Source organism: Apium graveolens, chromosome 6, assembly GCF_009905375.1.
Source record: "Apium graveolens cultivar Ventura chromosome 6, ASM990537v1, whole genome shotgun sequence".
NCBI lineage: Eukaryota > Viridiplantae > Streptophyta > Magnoliopsida > Apiales > Apiaceae > Apium > Apium graveolens.
This window is the reverse complement of record NC_133652.1, coordinates 173537198-173549786: the sequence shown is the minus strand read 5'-3', so window position 1 is coordinate 173549786 and position 12589 is coordinate 173537198. Positions and strand designations below refer to the sequence as shown.

The 12589-nt window shown below is 32.8% G+C and overlaps 1 non-coding gene across 1 annotated transcript; it reads right to left on the bottom strand.

The window, feature by feature from the left end:
• Positions 1-10916: 10916 nt before the first annotated feature.
• LOC141670119 (small nucleolar RNA R71) lies at positions 10917-11023 on the bottom strand. The gene has a single exon (XR_012554365.1). It is a non-coding gene; the product is annotated as a small nucleolar RNA R71 (small nucleolar RNA).
• Positions 11024-12589: the final 1566 nt, after the last annotated feature.

The following is a 12589-nucleotide window of genomic DNA, read 5'->3' as shown; positions in this document are numbered from 1 at the left end:
AGGTTGAAGCCTTTAGATTCTACAATTGTAGGAGTTCGTTAAGGTGTACACCTACAATAAGTGGAGTCCTTCAGGGTATTTGGACATGTGCCTAAGGAACGATTATGTCTAGTTATCTAGTCCAGTATCGATGAAATAGGGTGTCGTTGTATTCCTATTCAGTTGTACCTTAAGTGCTAGGAGAAAATATTGTAACCGTTATTTTATTTTAGTAGAAACATCTAAAGTTGGTTCCATAATTTTTACCTCTTTATCTTAAGGGGGCTTTCCACTTATAAATTTTTTTGTTTATCTATCTTGATTATTAATATGTTCTTTTATTACATGTGATAATTTTCGGATTCTATTTACACCAAAATGGGGAAACGGGAATTTCCAAAATTATATTGATTTTGATAAATATGCTCTCAAGTTACATATTTTCATTCATAAAAATTTAGTAAATATATATAGATTACAAGACTTTGTCAAAAGTATAATATTTCCTAACAATGAAAATAAATTATATATATTTTCATTTATCTCTTAATATTTCTCCATATTTTCATATTATATTATAATATCTTTTTACACCCTCTCAAACTCACGATACTCAAATAGAGAGTTTGTCAAAAAAAAATTTAAAAAAAAATCATCCACTTCAATCAACCACTTAAATAATATCTCTCGTTCTAAATCGTTAACTTTAATCAAACATTTGGATCAATTTTTCGTTCTAAATCGTATGCTTTAATCAACCATTTCAAGCTGATTTCTCATTCTGGTTAGATCTTTTTTCTCATATTTGGCATCTTGTCCTTTTCCTTATCTTTGCCATTCATGTTACCATTATTGTATCTTTGACGATTCTTCTTGGTTTACGTGAATTTTTAATGAAACTTAAGCAACATCATTATTGGTCATCGTTTTGTTGATTTTTTTTATACCATGAACTCCCGTTATATTAATTATTGCACCTACCAACTTTAACATGATAACTTTACTAGGCTTTGATACCATGCTAAAGTCTCCACTGCTTTAAAATCTTAAAATTTTAGAGTAATATGTTTTTCAGGATCTTATCTTAATTATCATCCTCAATATTCTCACGATTCATTAAAAAGTAATATAATATATTAAAGAGTAGTGACAGAGGTACCAATCTGTATACTAAAATTTGGTCATAAATGGCATTGCTTACTTGACAATTTGGGATGATGTTATTGGTATAATTAGTGTGAATGTAGTAGGTACACTGTTATTAATTGATTTGTAGCCAATCAGTACATAACACGTGGTATTTGAGATCCATTTTGGATACCAATTTCGTATATTTATCATTATTCTAATTTAAAATATTATAAATATGTAATTTGTTTACATTATTAGATCATATTATTTTGTTGACGAAGTCTTGTAATCAGGAATATAGCTACCTTATGGATTGGGTTCACTTGCACCTCCTCAACTCTCAAATGTCTTCTTATATGTATTATATAAAACATAATTTTGTATATTTGACTCCCAATATTAATAATTTTGACACCACTTAACATTTTTTACCCCACTAAAATTTTATTCTTTACCCCATTAGATTATATAACTTGTAAAAGATATATAAAATTATCTTTTATTTTTAATAAAAAAGGTTAAGTATATCGGATAGTAAATAAACTATAATTGATAGTCTTGATATATATATATCAAAAAAACTGTAACATAATTTGATGTTGTACAATATTTATTTACTATTTGATCAAATTTTCTGGCAGAGGCAGATTAGGGGGTCCAAAAGGGTCCTGGACCCCAAAATTTCTCATATAACCTTAGTAGTATTCCTTCAGGTAGCATATGCACCTATATTTTTCCATGTTAGTAGTTTTTGTTGATTTTTAACTCCGAATTTGTTTACCCTTTGTTCTCTTATGAAATTTTTCTTTTTATATTTTCTTCATAATTTTATAAACTTTTTTTACAAATCTAAGTGCTTTCAATTATTATTTAGTTTTTTTTGTCAGAAGGAAAAATTTTCCTTGATAAAATCAAAATACAATCCGAAGAGATAGAGTTTCCTCCATTCATAAAAGTGTATTATCTAATTCAAAAGCAAGTAAGTAGTTTCAGAAATTTAGATAATATAGCTTCAATATCTGAAAAGATAACACACAAAAAAAGACCTCGTTAAAATCTCGCAAGAATAAATCTCATGTGAAACAAATTTAAGAAGGAAAAAGAGTGCTCTCGAAAATATATTCTATACAAAATAACTAAGAATAAAACTAGTATCTTTCGATAGTTACAAGAATTCCATGATGTCATCAGAACTATAGTTAAATTATCTCGTACTATGAGGTCCTGGTTGTGCTTTAAAGTCCGCTAAGAGACACTTATTAAATCTCCTTCAAACATTCTGAAAAAAAAGAATAAATAAACAAAGAGAAAATTAAATCTCAAAATAAAATTAATTATAAGAAATGAATATTTATATCATTCACAGAAGTAAAAAGATAAAATAAAATCTAACCAAAGAAAATCTTAAGTTAGATATAAACAATTCAATAAAATAGAAGAAGCAATCCAACGAAATGGAACAATATTGCCTCTAAAGGTCAAAATAAATGCCATTAAAAAGGTCATCAATAAAAGGTACAATAATAGCCTTCAAATAAGGCACTAATTTACTAGAATAAAATTTGGTTAAAAATATGAAAACAACATAAATTAAAAAAAAACTTAAAGAAATCAATAAATTATTAATCACTAACTAAAAGGCACAATTCACGTAAATGTTACATAAGATTATAAACAAATTAAAATGAATTAAATAGTACATGCTAGGAAAAGGAAGTAGCTATAGAAAATAAAAGATGATGGGATAGAATGAATTTGGACAAAAAATAAACATTTTTTAAGAGATGATATGTAATCATACTGTTGGTCTTCTTCATCTTTCTTCTACATAACCTAATAATGAAATCATGGATGAAACTAAACATAATTGTTATTCCCAAACAATGCAACAAGAATTACAGAAGGGGGGGGGTTGAATTTAATTCTGGCTCCTTTTTCCAATTTTAAGAATGTTCCTACTTAATATATAACTGTGTTTGATTTTTCAAGAAGTGCGGAATGAAAGTAAAATGGAAATCAAAACACAAAGCAATAAAACACAAGGCTTTAAAACTTTCTGGTGGATTTGAACTTATTCACTAGATATATATATATATATATATATATATATATATATATAAAGAAGAATTACAGAAGGGGGGTTGAAATTAATTCTAGCTCCTTCTTCCAATTTTAAGAATGTTCTTACTTAATATATATAACTGTGTTTGATTTTGCAAGAAGTGCGGAATGAAAGTAAAATAGAAATCAAAACACAAAGTAATAAAACAGAAGGATTTAAAACTTTCTGGTAAATTTGAACTTATCCACTGGAGATATATATATATAAAGATGAGAACTATGTGATGCTTGAATAGCACACAGCTGCTTACAAGTTGAACAAAAAGAACAACTGAGAAATTTTTTATAGATTTTTCTTTTTCTATTTCTCTAGTTTTTCTTTCTAACTTGGATACTTTTCAACTTGCTACTCTTGGTTTATATATTACCAAGTTACATGATAGTGAGACAAGACAATAAGAAAGACTGAATCTAGTCTAACTTCATGCTGCTACATTACTCTATCCAACATCTTTGAATATCTTCATAATTGCATGAAAATGGTAATGCTTCTTTGTTCTCTAAGTCCTGCAATTAGGCTACCACATTCCATTTACAAACACCCGACGCATATGACTGTGTTGTCAATGTCGATTGCTCTTTTAAATTTATGATCATCCATCGGGAATATGTTGGTCATCCGGCGGGAGCCTTGTTGATTATCTGTCGGGAGCCTTTATAGATCATCCGTCGGGAGTCTTTCTGCCACTTGACTCTATTTCACTTATACAGAATTACAAGACATCTTATATTTACAATTAGCCAACCTATTATGCATATCAATCTATTAGTCAACATGACTCAAAGAATCCTACAACATCTACTCAACTAAAATATTGTTGTTTGCAGAAATGTGCTACAATACTTATTGTTTTACATAATCTACATTCTCGATGGATGTTCAGAGGTCATCCGTCGGGACTATTGTAGAACATCCATCGAGAGCTACAATAACACTAAGTTAAATCTACTAAGGTGTTTTGTTCAAGTTATCATCAAGTTCACAACATATTCCTAACAACAATATCTAAAACTAGTAATATCTAAAACTTGTAAAATATATATAATCAAGATTATATACTAACGAAACAATAATACAATTTTTAAAAGTGCACATGCTACAACTGTTATTATAATGGGAGATTTAATTAGGTGTTATATAAAAAAGGGTTATAGTCCTCAATATATCAAGTACGTTACATGGATTATCTTCTACATATCAGAGAGAGCTATTGAGAAACCCTAAGGAGTACTTGGTTGATGAAGATAATAATTAAGAACGCTATACAGATTCAGACAATGTTACAATTATCGCTTTATTGATTTAGGTACGCTTCCGCCTTCGGTTTAATCTCAATAATTAGATATGATGGTTACGGTCGTTGTCTCTATTTTAGAGAATTATGTGTTGATAGAATTAATTAGATTTTATCAATTGGCATTAGAGCCTCTTCATATTTGATTATCGAATTTTCATGCAATTTATATATGCGTTGTGCTTTTGTGATTCATTAAGTTATTTTTTTTCGAGATTCCATGATTCGTAATTCATACGGGGTTGGAGCCACTGGTACAATATATATGTGACCTCTTTGTCATTTTTATTTTCAAAGATAATATATTAATATAATAGTGGCACACATCTGAATTGTTTACTATGAATACCATGTTATTTTTAAGTATTGTGCCATAATGTGAGCATTTTCGTTTGCTTCCCGAGAATTAAGAATAATTTTGATTGATCTTTTACATTCTTGAATGAATTTTCTGGCATGTTGTATTAATATTTTTTAAGTGCAAGTTTCAAGTCTGGTAAAGTTAATGGTGATACGTAGTCATGATGTTGAAGACCATTTAGATGAGTAAAGTATAAACATGTTAAGGTTGCACTACTCTCGGGTCGGTTTTAGCAATTTAGATGTACCTCAGGATACTTACATAATTTTGACTGATATGCCATTAGTAAAGTTTGTGTGTGTATATATATATTTGTGAATTATAATTATTATTGGTAAATAAATATTAACTTATTTATTTAATAGTCGAATATGTTTTTGTTAATTGATCGAAGCAATATGTCGCCAAAGTGACCTCTTTTGTGTAAATTAATTAATTTAAAAATATTATTATGACGATGGAATATTCAATTTCATGCAAATTTTATCGGCCCAAAGGAAGGTAATATTTGGCCAAAATTAAAGTATTCTTGTGATAAAAAGTATATAACAATATTAATTTTTTCATGTGAATAATAAGTCGGTCCAAAGAGAGGCATATTATTTGACATAAATTAATTGTTAATACTTGATTATTGCGTGGAGGGTACCAATTGCAAATTAAATTTTCTGTCCAAAGACTAAAATTTAATATTGCGCTATGTAATATCCGGGATATGACGTGTAATTATTTATTTCAATAAATAAATATTATGTGATTATTATATGAATTTTGGTGAATTATCTGTTAATTGGTGTATGTGTTTGGATGTTTATATGTGGTAAAATTTGAGTATTTTAATTTTTATATGTCCAAAATAAAGTATAGATAATTTTGATAATTTTTTACTAATTTATATGTTATATATGATTTTATAAAGGATTTATGCATTTAATAAATTATTTTTTCGAGTAATTATAAATTATTTCGTATACTCGGGAATCGTCCAACTTCAATCGTTTTTACGTTTTTAGAACCCCGAAGTCTCGGGAAAACTCATTTCTAACCCAATTATAATATTCTGAGCATTTTCTGTGCTTTGACTTTTTGAATCCGGAGTACGGTTTTACCCTTGCGGGTCCCGATGCAAATTTATGATACAATGTTTGTTTCGGTAAACCGATAAAACACGTTGTTTCGAGAAACGGAATATTTTGATTAAACTATTATATTATATTCTCGCAATTTGTGTAACCAAAGCGCTGAGACTAAGGTTGTATTTACAAAAAGCCCGGTTTTGATGTTTATCCTAAAATGAGGACCGTTTGAATCGGTTTTTATTTATTCTTAGCCATTAAATATTGGATTTTATATCCAACATGATCCAACGGGGTCCTAATTTCTCGTAAATATAAATATCCTTCACCGGGCCTTATTGTTATTCCCAAATAATATAACAAAGAATTACAGAAGGGGGTTGAATGTAATTCTGGCTACTTTTTCAATTTTAAGAACTATTTTACTATGAATATCTAACTGTGTTTGATTTAGCAATGGTGTAGAATGAAAATATTGAAGAAATCAAAACACAAAGTAATCAAATATAAGTATTTAAAAACTTTCTGGTGGATTGAATTTTTCCACCAGAGATATATATAAATATGAGAACTCTGTGATGCAATATTTGCACACAGCTGCTTACAAGTTGAACTCACGAGAACAGAGAAATTCTTTACAGATATTGCTTTATCTATTTCTCTGGTAATTGCTTACTAACTTGTATTCTTCTTGTAATTCTACTTGCTACCCTTGGTTTATATATCACCAAGTTACATGATAAAAAGACAAACAAATAAGACAAAATATTTCTAGTCTAATTTCATGCTTCTTCATTTCTCAATCCAGCATCTTTGAATATCTTCAGTTTAGCATGGAAATAGAAATACTTCTTTGTTCTCTAAAACGTGTAAATGGGTTGCCACATTCCATTTGCATACAAAAAGGAAAAATGGACTCTTAATGAGCTTATTTCACACTGTGGGTAAGAGGAAGAGAGGGTTTTGCGAGAGAAGACTGAGAGTGCCCACTTGGCATCAAGCTCTCATGATAAGCAAAGAAAGAGAGGTAAGGATATTGTAAGTGGAAAATCCAAGCATCAGTTGCAAGGGAAGCATAATAAGGGAACAATCTTCTATTTTTGTAAGAAGGATGGACACATGAAGAAAGAGTGTTCCAAATATGTTGTTTGGCGTATGAAGAAGGGTAGTACTTCTTCCTTTGTTTGTTCTGAAGTTAATTTGGCTTCTGTACCGTCTTTTAGACGGAATCTTATTTCTATTTCTTGTTTGGAAAAATATGGCTACACTTGTTCTTTTGGAAATAATAAAGTGTGTTTCTCTTTAAATTCAAATATGGTTGGCACCGATTATATGCTTGACACTGTTGCTTATAACAATGAAATTTTGCACTAAAGTGCAAGAGGTACAAAACGTCAGTTAATTGAGAATTTTTCTACGTTGTGGCATAAGAGATTATGTCATATCTCTAAACAGAGAAGTCAGAGGCTTGTGAATGATCGAATTCTTGATCCCTTAAATTTAAGTGACTTTCAAGTCTGTGTTGAATGTATTAAGGGAAAAAAAACAAACTCGAGAAAATTAGGTGTCAATAGAGCTACAAGTGTCTTGGAACTGATTCATACCGATATATATGGACCATTCCCTACGGCCTCTTGGAAGGGTCAACGGTATTTTATCACGTAAATAGATGATTACTTTAGGTATGGTTACCTATACTTGATACATGATAAATTACAAGATCTGGATATATTTAAAGAATATAAAGCTGAAGTTGACCTTCAGCTAAACATTAGTATTAAGGCTGTCAGATTTGATCGTGCTGGTGAATACTACGGTAGATATGATGGATCAGGTGAACAACGCCCATGACCCTTTGCTAACTTCCAAAAGGAGTGTGGAATTGTTCCTCAATACACTATGCCAGGAAAACCAAATATGAACTGTGTTGCTGAGAGGCAAAACCGTACTCTTAAAAATATGGTGAGAAGTATGATAAAGTCATTCTTTCTCGCCTGAGTCACTTTGGGGAGATGCATTAAAGACTGTAATTTACATCCTTCACTGGGTTCCAACTAAAGCAGTGGCCGAAACCTCTTATAAACTTTGGACTAAGAAAACACTTAGTATTAAACATCCACATGTTTGGGGTTATCCAGCTGAGGCAAGGACATATAGGCCAAATGAAAAGAAACTGGACTCTAGGACAGTTAATTGCTATTTTTTTGGTTATCCGGAACATACTCCCGAATTTAATTTTTATGATCCCGCTACTAGATCCTTCTTTGAGACTGATAATGCAAGATTTTTTGAGGATGTTGATTTTGGGAGGGATGATATAGCTAAAATTATTGTCTTTGAAAAAGATATTCATGATCCTATTTATGACTCTGCTGAGAGCAATGATCTGATTATGATACCTATCATTATTCAAGGCCCTCCAGTTCAAGATAATACTGAAATTTCCCATGAGGAACCAATTGAGAAAACTCAACAACCCCGTGAATCACAAGATTTTCCACTAAGAAGATCCACTAGAGAGCGAAAGAGCGCAATTCAAGATGGTTATGTTATTTTTCTACAAGAACATGAAGATGGAATTGGCATTGGGGAAGATGATCCTGTAAATCTTCAAAAAGCCATGCAGAATCCTAACTCTCAAAAGTGGATTGATGCCATGAACAAAAAAATGCAATCTATGAAAGATAATGATGTTTTGGATCATGTCGAGTTGCTTAAAGGCTCAAAACCTATTGGTTGAAAATGAGTATTTAAAACCAAAAGGGATTCGAGTGGTAACATCGAAAGATATAAGGCTCTTCTAGTCGCTAATGGATTCACTCAAAAGAAAGATATCGACTATAATGAGACTTTCTCTCCGGTTTCAATGAAAGACTCATTTAGAATTTTTATGGCACTTGTGTCTCATTATGATCTAGAGCTACATCAGATGGACGTAAAGACGGCGTTTCTCAATGGAAATATTGGCGAGACAATTTATATGGTACAACGATTGAGTGGAATTTATGACACTTTATAACGCTCCATTAAGCTTTGAATTGGTGTTTTTGTACTCAAGTTGTTGGTGTTTTAATATGTTTTATAGTGTTTTTGCATTTCAAGCATTAATCCGGAAATCAGGTGAATTAGCATTGATTTGATGCTAATATGGTGTTAGGATGGTGTCCAAGGAATAAAGGCTCGTGAAGACCAACTCATTGCAGCAAGAAAAGAAGGCAATTTCAGTTTTTCCAGAAGACCGACGCGCCCGCGTTGTGCTAGCGCGCGCCCGCGCGAGAGAAGCAGAATGTCAATGCGCCCGCGCTGGTGAAGCACGTGGCCACGCCAGTCGGAATTCCAGATTCTTGTTTCAATTAGAAGACTATTTTTCTAGGGTTTTGGATTAATTGGGTTGCTATTTAAAGACAATAAAAAGAAGTTTTTCATAACGGAGCTTAAGGAAAAGACGACAAGAAGACCTATAACAAAATTCAACGAAGGCAAAGAAGATCTAGTTTATTCTTGTGAATCTTTGTTCTAAGTTGTAATCTTAGATGCTCGTTTCTTGTTTTATTGAACCTAATACTCTGGATTACGTACTTTGTTTATTATTTGTTCTATAAAGACTACGTTTATTATACCATGCTTTCATCGGAACCCACATTGATGATGAGTCCGATTATGGGCTAATTGTTATCGTGGGGTTCTAGCGGATTTATTTATGGATTTCTTTAGTTAATCTATTTCGATGCCTTAGTGTGTGGTGATTGTATGATAACCTAGTATTGGTTGTGCTTATTCATTTTGTGAGCATCACAAACTTATAAGATAGCGAGTTAATCTTTAATGAAGCGAAAATGAATTTAAGGGTTTAGAACTTGCCATGCTAGCATAGGTTCATGTGTTATTGCTATGCATGATTCGTAGGTAATTTTAACCATCTTACTTGCCCTATGTAATCATGATTGATAACTTGTGCATTAAACCGTTATGTTGTCAAATTATATAGACATATAGGGTCTCAACATAATTGGTGTCTATTCAGCTTCTAGCTCTTTTGTAGATGTCTGGTAATATGTTATTCGTGCAACGAAAGTTGGCGTTTAGCAGTTTCGTGTTATCTGATTAGTGTCATCACCATTACATGCTAAGGTTAAGAACATGGACTTTGAATGAAGTAATAATGAAGTTAATATCCCATGTTTATCTCATATAAGTAATTCAACCTCAAGTCTTTTAGTTAATGCTATTTAGTATAATCTCTTAGTTTAATCAAAACCCAATTTGTTATTTATCTTAGCATTGAGCGATAACCATACATTGTTGCATAGGTGCATAAATTGAACTTAACATAAACAAGTCTATGTGGGAACGAATCTGATTTATATCTTATACTACTTGCGAACGAGTATACTTGTGTGAGTTTTAGCGCGTGTTTTCGCCCTAACAAGTTTTTGGCGCCACTGTCGGGGACTCGGTGTTAAATTTTAGTTTATGTGCTTGTCATTAGTGGTCGTTAAAGTTCACTGACTCGGACTCTTTTACTTTTACGATTTACCTTTTGTGTTTCAGGTTCTCATTACAATGGGAGATCCAGCAGCACGAAGGAAAGCCTTGATGGATTTTTCTCAACCTAAGATCAATGACATTCAATCTAGCATTGTCAGACCAGCTATCATAGCTAATACCTTTGAGATCAAGCCTGGAATAATTCAGATGATGCAGAACTCAGTTCAGTTTGGGGGTCCTCCAACGGAAGATCCTAATACGCACATTAGGGATTTCATTGAGATCTGCAATACCTTTAGGTTCAATGGTGTTTCTAAAGATGCTATAAAGCTGAGACTTTTCCCATTCTCTCTAAGGGATAAAGCTAAGTGCCGGTTACATTCTCTACCAGCAAGTTCTATTACCACTTGGGAGGATCTTGCTCAGAAGTTTCTTACTAAATTCTTCTCTATGGTGAAGACAACTGCAATCAGAAATGCTCTTACTCAATTTGCACAGAAATCAGGAGAATTTCTATGTGAGGCTTGGGACTGCTACAAGGAGATGCTTAGGAAATGTCCTCATCATGGAATGCCTGATTGGATGATCATCAATTGCTTCGATAACGGATTGGGAGCATAGTCAAGACCCATGCTCGATGCAGCATCAGGTGGAGCGTTATGAGAAAAGAGCTATGAGGAAGCTTATGATCTAATTGAACTGATGGATGCTAATGAATATCAGTATCCAATCCAGAGATTGTCACAGGGCAAGGTAGCAGGAGTTCTTGAAGTGGATATAGCTACGGCTATCACTGCTCAACTAAAGGCATTGACTATGAATATCGATTATATGGCTAACTATGGTGTTAATCAGATAACCAGTATTTGTGAGCTGTGTGCAGGTTCGCCTGTGACGGAGCAATGCGCTATATCTAGTGAATCAGCTCTGTTTATGAGCAACTTTCAGAGATCGCAGCAACTAGTTCCAGAAACATATCATCCTGACAACTGGAATCATCCTAACTTCAGATAGAGTAACAATCAGAATGCGATGCAACAGCCGTTCCAGCAATTTGGAGAAAAATAATTCAACCCTCCTAGTTTTTAGGAACAATTTACATCAAGACAGCAACTCTAACTTCAACAACAAACACATGATGCAGGTCAATCTTCAACTGAAAAATCTGAATTGGAGGAGTTGAGGCTTATGTGCAAAAACTAGGCTCTTATATGCCAAAGCTAGGCTATTTCTATCAAGACTCTGGAGAACCAGATAGGACAAATTGCTAACGCCTTATTGCATCGACTAATAGGAATGCTTTCTAATGATACAGAAGTTCCAGGCAAGAGGGAAGCAGAAGAGCAGGTTAAGGCAATTACATTGAGGTCTGGGAATGTTACAAGCTCTGAATAATCTCAAGTTCCAGAATCTGAAGTTTTGGCTGAAGAAGATGTGCTGAAGGAAGCAAAAGTAGAATCAAGGAAGAAAACTGTGGAACATACTCCTCGTGAGGGTAATACAGGGGAGAAACAGGTCTATCCTCCACCTCATTTTCCTAAAAGGCCACAGAAGCAGAAGTTAGATAAGCAATTTGCTAAGTTTCTAGAGGTGTTCAAGAAATTTCATATCAACATACCTTTTGCTGAAGCTCTTGAACAGATGCCTAGCTATGTGAGGTTTATGAAAGATATTCTCTTTCAGAAAGTGAAGCTCGATGACTTAGAGACAGTTGCTCTTATGGAGGAATGCAGTGCTGTGCTGCAACAAAAGTTGCCTCCAAAGCTTAAAGATCTTGGAAGCTTCACTATTCCTTGCACTATTAGAAACTTGTCTTTGGACAAGTGTTTATGTGATTTGGGAGCTAGCATTAATCTGATGCCCTTGTCTATTTTCAAGAAGCTTGGTCTACCTGATCCGAAACCAACATACATGTCATTGCAGCTAGCTGATCGTTCCATCGCTAGCTATAATGGAAGCTTCAGAAAGACAAGTTTCTAATAGTGCAAGGAAGCTAGCATTAATCTGATGCCCTTTTCTATCTTCAAGAAGCTTGGTATGCCTGATCCGAAACCAACATACATGTCATTGCAGCTAGCTGATCGTTTCATCTCTTATCGGTGAAGGATAATAGAGGATGTCTTGGTTAAGGTGGATAA